The 9,283-nt window shown below is 29.2% G+C and overlaps 1 long non-coding RNA gene across 1 annotated transcript; it reads left to right on the top strand.

Moving 5' to 3' along the window:
* The first annotated feature begins 1,415 nt into the window (after positions 1-1,415).
* Positions 1,416-2,886, top strand: LOC129310601 (uncharacterized). The gene is made up of 2 exons (XR_008593146.1): positions 1,416-1,474; positions 2,623-2,886. It is a non-coding gene; the product is annotated as an uncharacterized LOC129310601 (long non-coding RNA).
* Positions 2,887-9,283: the final 6,397 nt, after the last annotated feature.

The raw sequence follows: 9,283 nt of genomic DNA, 5'->3' as shown, positions 1-9,283 counted from the left end.
GCCAAAGTACTACTGGCATTTGTACACAGCGCACACATGGTTATTTATAGTTTTGATGTAATGCTTTTCTGGTATTATTCTGAATTTTTTTCAGCCTACAATCTATCTATACACACATGGTCTTTGTAGAATGTTTTAAGAGGATCTTAAGAGGTAGTGCTCTTTTTTTGTCTATCTTTTCTGAATTTGTACTGAACTTCTTTGTTGCATAACCCTCCTGTTCGGAACTTTTGTCATTTTAGGAGGATGATTTTGCTTGCTATCTTCATTTTGCTAGGAATCTTAATGATAGAAAATCTCATGAACTCGAGGCTCATCCACTTCTTGAGCCCGTTCATCTTTCTTCCTCTATAGATATTTGATTTGGTGTTTATTCTTGCATGATTTGTTTGATTAATATCTAACTCGTCCATTATTTTTGGATTCTGTTTGGCCTTTGTTTCTTTTCACATTGCATTGGGTAACATATCATCATTTCTCTATTTTTCCATTCCCATGATTTGTAAATTTTCTTATTTTTAACTCTTTAAATAATACAGGCAGGAGTTATCTTTTTTAAATTCTCATTGAACTAATTCCTTTTGTTGATACATATTATAAATACCGCTGTTTGTCTTGAAAAATTAGTTTACATTCATAACCTGAATTTTTTATGCTATTGCTTTTTGACTTTTAATCTAAATTATCTCTTGTAGGAAGCAGAATCAGATATGCTTGATGCAATATCTAAGTCGAAGTTGGGAAGTGTATGAACACAATATAACCTGGCTATTACTTTTGCAGTTCATTGAGTTGCATTATTTTACTTACAAGTATGTTAAAGTAATCTATACATGTCCTATCATACCTTCTTAGATTATTTTATTTCCTTAGCATCCTACTTTCTTTTTTTCTTTATTTTTCGTCACTTGCTTTGATGGGATATCTTATTCTCCTGGCTCTGTAACTTTCACTTAGAATTAATTACTTTCTTGTGAACAGAAAATTCTTTTGAAAATACATTGGTAAAGTGCCTTTTGTGTTTAGGCCAGTGTAACATCCCAATTTAAATTTTAATATTTAATTTGGGTTAATAAAAATTTTGAAAAGTATTATTAAATTATTATTATAAAAAAAGGTATGAAAAAAAAAAAAAAAAATAAAAAATAAAAAAAATAAAAAAATAATAATAATAAATAAAAAAATAAATATTATTAAATTATTATTATTATAATAATAAAAAGAAAGAAAGGAAAAGAAAGGAAGAAGAAGAAGAAAGCGAATTTGCTTCGTCCGCCGCCTCAACAGTAACAATAATAAAATAATAATAAAAAGAAAAGAAGAAGAAGAGAGAGAAAATAATTAAAAAAATGTGGGACCCACTGAATTTTTATAAAAACTCACCTGTTCCTTCATTTCTTCATTCCTTCTTTCGTGCGTGAGCTTCGGCAGAGAGAGCATCTGTGAGCCAAATTCACCGGTGCTGGGTTTTAAGGTAAGAGTTTTTAATAGGATATTTAGGATGTGATTTTAAGCTTTTCAAGACTAAGTAAGTGTTCTAAAATTTTTTCTTAGTCATCCTTTTTCTTTGTTTCTGAGTTTGTAGTGGTAGAAAATTTAAGATCTGGAAGAGGGATGAATTTATGTTGAATAAATATGGTTTTTGAGGTTGTTAGTAGTATAATAAATATTCTAGAGTATAAATTTATTGGTGATCTTTGAATTTGTGGCTTATGGATCAAATTCTAGACTAGATCTGAAAATATATGTTGATTTATTGAGGTTTAGATGATTATTTGGGATGAGAAATGAATTATTATGGCTATAGGATTATGATTCTAAGCTAGAGACTCAATTTTTAATTTTTGAATATTTTAGGTGCGAATTTATAAAATAAAAAGAAAATTTTGATAATAGAAATTAGTTTAGAAGTTGATTTTTAGATTATTAATGTTTATTGATAATTAAAAGAGGAGTTAAAAATTTTACTTAATAGTATTAACTATAGATTTGTATTAAGATTGAAATTAGGAATTATGTTATATTTTAATTCTATTATTAGAATTATTTTATTAGTTTCAAAATTGAAACTAATATTTATAAATAATATGTTATTTGTAGATTGTATTACTGGTGAAGATTGTGGTGAGAGAGAAATTTTAAGGAATAATTTATTGAAAAAGCCACAAGGTAACCATGCTTTTAATTTGTGATTAGTGTTACTTCATGTTAATTGGGTGATTATTGAGAAAATTATGAATTTTGTAATATTGTATAATTGTGCAATATTATTATGAATTTGTTTAATTATTGTGGGAGGTGTTGGGAGACTTGCTATTGTTATTGTATTTATGTGCCACGTGGTACGCCCCTATTGGAGCTCAATAGGTGGTTTGTAAGGGCTCGGGCTAATCTACCTTTGGCCGGGTAATTTAGCACCGAGTGAGGGCTAAGGCTCGAGGTTAATGGAGGGATATAAGGATGGTTGTTTGTGTTTATTATAATATTTTTTATATTTGTTAGAATTATATTATTTTTAATTCTCACTTAGTAAGCACACACTTAACTGTTTGTATACACTATCATAAATTGGCTTTGGTTATTGGGACTTTTGAGTCTCATTATGTGGTTAACAATTTTCAGGAGAAGAGCCACGAGTGACACGTGGAGGAGTCCCAGAGGCTTAGTGGTATAGATCCACTGTCTCTTTTGGGTATTTAATTTATGATTTATAATGTGTTATATTGCCAATATTAGGGCTTTTTGTTTATTGTCAATTATATGAATATATAAATGTAATCATGTCTTTCAAACTATTTCTATTTTTGGTACAATTTGGATGACTGTAATTTTAATATTTGGTTTACTTTGGATTGGTTAAAATGGCATGATTATAAGGCCAAATAACTGGCTTGTGTTGAAAATTGACTAAATTGTTTATTTTACTTGTTGGGAGTATAAGGATGGACAAATGTGATTTAGTTTACTTGTTGGGAGTATAAGGATGGACAAATGTGATTTAGCCTAATGGCATGTGGGAGGTAAAAATTTATCTGAAATGTTATAGTGTGTGAGTTGAAGCCAATTATAAAATATTTTATATCGAAATTATTGATATAAAAATGTGTTGGGTGGCTGTAACCCAACTATGGTTGAGTTAAATTATTTAAAAAAAAATTTGGTGTGTTACAGCCAGTATAACCTAAGTCTTTGAGATTTAATTTTAAAGTTTAGTAGTGAAAAAGAGGCTAATTTTTCAAGCTATACCTAGGGCCCAAAAATTTAAATGTTAAAAAAAATTAAAACAACATACAAGAGCACTAAAAAATGAAGTGCTCTCAAAGGCATACATACAGAAGCGCTCTTTCGTAGAGCGCTCCTATAAGCTGCCATATGGGAGCGCTTTGTGCATGCCCCTATATTCGGATATACAAAGAGCACTCCCGTATGCCCATATATTTAGATATATGGGAGCACTTTTATAAAAGCACTCCTGTAGGGCACCCCTATAGGAGTGCTTTATATAGCGCTCTTGTATACAGGAGCACTTTTAAAGCATTCTTGTAGGTTAAAAATAAGTGGTCTTATTGTGTTATTTTGTAGTAGTTTGATAACGAGATGGAAACGGACTAAGAATTACAGCTACCATGTAGAAGACTATCAAAGAGGAAAGGAAATAGTATATTAAATTGTTGAAGTCTCTTATAGATGGTTTGAGAAGATCTCGTCATTTTTAGTTGTTGGCACACTGATAAGGAGACTTCATTTTAGTTGCAGAATCTGAAGTCTTAAGTACTTTTTCGCTAGAAAAATATCTGGACAGGTGTTTTGTAGACCCAAGGTAATTAAATGAATATCTCTTCTTTGTTGCCAATGTCTCATTTATCATGAGATAATACTCTTTTTCTATTTAATTTTATCTATTATGGGTTATTCTTTATTTCCTTGCGTCCACATTGCAAATGAAAGCTTACAAGATAAATCAATGTTTACTAACTGTATTTGTGCAGTTTTCTTATAGTATTCCTTTTACTTTTGTGGCTTATGTACCTTGTTCACAAATTTTTCTGCATATTTCGTGAATAGGGAGTGTTTGGTTAATTATGAATTATAGGTGATGAGTTATTCACTCTTGGTGGCTCAGGCCCAATATAAACCTATGGGGCTTTATAATAATAGTGAAAAAGTATGACTCTCAATGTGTGATATATTTTGGGCCAATTAGTCCAATTTTCCCTTTCCTATTTGAAAGTGAGAGGGAACAGTTTTCTTATACCTATGCACATCCATGTAAATGGGAGCATGCGTGGGTTAAAGGAAGATGAGGAAAACTGATTTCAGTGAGGTTCTCTGAATATCTAGAACATTCTCTAAACTTCAACCTTCTTCCTCTCTTTCCTTCTTCTATGCATTATTTGTTGTGAACACGAATCAAGTTCTATAGAGTAACACCATTTTAGCATACATCCTCACAACTAGTGTAACTCACAAGGTACATTTTCGAACTCCATATACATACATTGGTATTAGAGCCAAGTTGAATCCTAGGCTGTGTTTCTGCATTTGAAGACAAGATGAATTGCTTACATTATGCCATGCAAATCTCATCTACTATATGCATTAATTTTTATCTCTATTTGATTCTATATTTTGTGATATGAACATGTTGCATGATGTCTTGGGTCATAAATGAGTAGAATAAACCTCTGAAAGTCTATACACATTGGCTTTAAACTCTGTGCATGAGATATACTACCAAAAACTCCAAAACATTAAAGAAAATTGAAACTTGGGTCTTCAAATTAAAAAGGGGGTTTTTTGGACAAAATGAAGACCATAGTAAACATGTAAGGCACAAAAAATGAAGAAAACAACACCAAGAATATACAAAACGAATGTTGGACAAGGAAATGTGGCTCTTCAAACTTTTGGGCTTGACAGAGAATTGGGTCAACTTGACGTAGTTGGAGCAAGATGACAATGTAAATGACACACCATTTTCATCTTTGTTAAAATGACTGTCATTTGACACCAAAAACTAAAAAAAAAAATGGTTGCTATAAAAAAATGAATTAATCTGGTTTGGACCAATTGAGAGAGGCCCATCTCTAATTAAAAAGACAATGCTTTGGGTCTAAAAAAGTTTGGGTTGAAAAAAGGTAAACCTAAGGTGGGGAAAGGAAAACAATTTGGGTCAATAAAATTAGATTGGGTCAAACCAAGTCTATGACTCAGTCAACTATATAAATAAAAACAATAAATATAAAAAAAGAGAAAATATGCCTAGTGGAGAATGGGACCCACTGGGAGATCTAATGGACAAGTGGAACACACCAATCGAGAGGTCTCGGCACATGGAGTCTAGAGAAGCAGTGCATGTTGTTGCCTAAGCTCTCTACGGTGGGGTGTGGCTGTCACTCTCTATCAGCGAGAGTGGGCTTTGTTGGAAATTTTTAATTTTTCTAGAATTTTTTATTTTCACTTGTTCTAAGAGCTTGTGGAGCATTCAATTGAGACACAATTTGTTCTTAAAAATTTCTAAACTCAATATCTACATTTTGATATGTAAATTGCCTATTTTTAGGCATTTTTAGATCAATAAATGAGGCTTTTAGTGCTTTTGTGAGTGATTTTTAAGTATTTAAAAATCATAAAAATGATTATAATTATTCAAACTAATTGTGAGTTGCCAAAAGCACTGAAATGTTGGAGGAAGTCTCTCGAAGACATATATCTGGAAAAAAAAATTTACTTCAAAACGTGATCCTTTGAGTGCAATTATGAAATAAAACCTTTACAACCATAAGTACCACTTGATGAGGATCAAGAAAGTGATCCAGGAATTGACTCAAATTAAAATTGATGTTGATCCTAACCAAACTTGAGCCAAATTTTAATGAAAGTGAAATATTTTCAATGAAACGATAATTGTAAAAGTACATTAAATATAAATTTTCACAATTAATCTTGAAGGATCTTCTCTAACATGGAAAAGGGCAAGAGAACATATGAACAACCATGAAGAAAGCCCTTATAGTAGAACATAAATTAATTCCTCTAAATCACTTCTTAGGTGAAGTGTTGATGTTTTATTTGAGTTCAATTAAAAGAGGAATATATTTTTTTTCCTAAAAGAGTTCAGGTAAATGCTTTACTAAACAAAATCCTTATAAGATTTAGGCAGATAAAAAGCTTTAATTAATACTTTCAAGTTAAGTAATTGCTTATATGATTGTCTTGTACTCTTGAATTTGTGTTTATTTTGAGTATAATGAAGCTTGTTTTAGACATTATTTAATTAAATGCTTTAATCTAAATGTCGTATGCTTCATTTAAATGGGAGCTATTGAAAAATAAATTTTCTAAGAGTTGTAGATGAAAATATATTTTGAAGTCCTTGTATGAAATTCTTAATAGATGAATGGCATTACTAGAATCTATGTGATGGAAATCATATTTAATTCAAATTAGGGTTTATTTTATAAGATTTAATTCAACTATTTGATTTAGTATTTAGATTTTATTTATTTTGAATAAAATAAAATATGTAAGTAGATCTAGATTATCTTCATTAGCTTTTAAGCATTCTCAAATAAAATATGATATCTAAACTAGTAAGTTATTTTCTAAACTGTATAGGAGCTAAAAGATGGATTTACAGGTTCTCAAAGTAATTGAAAGAGAAAATAAAGAAACCCTTATAGTTAAGGAATTTCTAGAAAATTTACTTGTGTCCAATAATTATATATCATTTATTATATTACAAATTTTAGTGAATGAGGACACAGGATTCTCCAATAAATTTTAGAAATGACTAAGAAAAACAAAGAAAATTAAGGAAAAGAAAGTGAAAGATAGTAAAGACTAACTTGTAAAAGTTCTTGGTTCAAACGAAGTAATACCATAAGCTATCAAGTGGATTGAGAAGAGTCCTTGTCATAATAAAATCATTCAAGTAATACTCCTAGGGTATCAAAATAATACTTTAAGAAGGATAAGTACAAATTTATGGATGATGAATATTTATTAATATTTATTCAAGTCTAATGGGTTATTTTGTGGGAATTGAAATTTACCATGTATTTACACAAGGAAACAGAAATAACCAATATAAGATATAAAGTTAAAGAGACCTATTTCCCACTAATATTTCATTGGAGAAATAAAAAAAAATAGTAAGTCAAGAATTAGTGGAAACTTGATAACAAAATTATAGATAAAGAAAAGAATAAGTGAATACTTGAGAGAGAGAGAGAGGTGAGATCCAGAAGGATAATACTGCGTTTTTCTCTCCCACTTCATGTCTTCTTGCCGTTAACAAGACAAAGTAATGGTTTAAGTATTATTAAATTAATCTTAGTTGGATTATAGGTATCACCAAGTTACTTTAGCCTTGGTTACAAAATGGCAATAGGTAAGATTATAAGAGAAGAAACTATTGTAGGTGGCAAGCATGTGACATTCAGTTTGGTCCTCCTCTCCCAATTTTAACCAAGTGACCGAACAAGTTAATCAAAGAATTGAAAAGGTGAAAAGAATGTAAAGCAAATAAAAATAATAATAATAACAACAACAACAACAATAACGACAATAATAACAACAACAAGAAATGAAAAGAAATGATGTGCCACTAAATGGATATGAGATCACAAACTTATGTCTTTATTTATATATTCGTTTCCTTTCCACGTTAATCTTGCCTTTCAATGCAATTAGATTAGGTGGCATTCAATCATATTAGAAAGCTTGGTGATTTGGTTAGGTAGCAGAAATTTACAATAGCAACTCAGGTTTAGGTGCCATTTTCTTATTAAATCCACCGAGCCGTTTCTTTTAATCTTAGTCCAGCTATATTCAATCTTCACTGAGTCATCCGGTTATTGAACTTGAGTAAAGCAAATGGGCAATATATTAGGTGGCTTCAAACAAGATTAGGTGGCACGATATGGCATTACAATGGAAGCAAATAAGAAAGGTGGCAGCATTAAGAATTTCATAAATAAAATATTAGCTTCAGTGGTAATTGATGATGAATATTATCCACTGGTTTCTTACATTTTCCTATTAAAAGTTTTTAACAATGACTTTTTATTGTCAAAAGTCTCATTACAAATAGTTTATTTATGGCCACTAAAAGTATATTTTTAAAAACTATTAGCGACAATGTTTTGGAGGCAACCCTTAAGTGATGACTTCTAAAAAACAAAAAAATAATAGTTATCTTGTGGCACGTTACCCCACCATGTCTACACCTCCTCATGCCACATCAACTAATGTATTGTGCTACATCACCCTACCTTATGTGCACCTCCTCATACCACATACACGTGACATCACCACCACACACCACATCACATATTCATTATAAAATATACCAAAGTTAAGATTTGAGCCATTAGTTTCTATCTCTCAAGCCTTATGTTCTCTTTCTTTACTAAAATGCATATGTAATTATTAAATATATATTATTTAACTATATACACATATATCAAATAATATATTATTAAAAATATATGCATATATATTTTATTTTCATTTATTAATATGATAAAATAATTTATTTGAGTGTGTGCATTATATTTTTAATAAAATATTATTTTTGTAGTAGCAAATATTATTTTTGTTAGGAAAATGAACTTAAAATGAAATAAATTTTAAATATTAAATAATTTTATTATAAACATTTTAACAAATTTTTAAATTTTATTTTTTAAAAACAAAAATAATTAAATGTATAATTTATTTATAGGTTTGTATTATATTAGTTTACATTAAATATCTTTTACTTTTTTTCTTCATATTTTTCTCAAAAATTAATAAATAAATTATTAAAATTTTGTCTTCTTCCAAGTTAAATGCTTCCCCTTCTTTTAGTAAAAATAAATTTTAATTAGAAATTTTCAATTATCTTAAAAAATCATTTTAATAAAAATTTATTTTAACCATATAGATTTTATTAATAGTCATTTTGAACAATTATTTTTTATTATCTTTGAGACAGAAAATGGGTGGACTTATGATAAACTAAAAGTAGATTGAAAACAAAAAAAAATTAAATTAAAAATCTAAGTAGATGTTTCATAATCAAAATAGAAAGATGAAGAAAACATTATATATGATTGGTTTAACTGGTAAAAGAATTATACTTCTTAATTAGAGGTTTTATCTTTGAGCTTTGGAAGTACAATACCATCAGAGGTAGAACTTTTATTAAAAAGAATATTATATTAACTTGATCTAAATTAGTTTGGACTTGAATTAAAATCTCTTTAACCAAGGCAAACTCAATATAATAGAGAATACT

This window comes from Prosopis cineraria, unplaced genomic scaffold (assembly GCF_029017545.1).
Source record: "Prosopis cineraria cultivar Desert tree isolate PC_DT_omini unplaced genomic scaffold, ASM2901754v1 PC5, whole genome shotgun sequence".
Classification (NCBI taxonomy): Eukaryota; Viridiplantae; Streptophyta; class Magnoliopsida; order Fabales; family Fabaceae; genus Prosopis; species Prosopis cineraria.
This window is presented reverse-complemented; position numbering and strand designations above follow the sequence as displayed.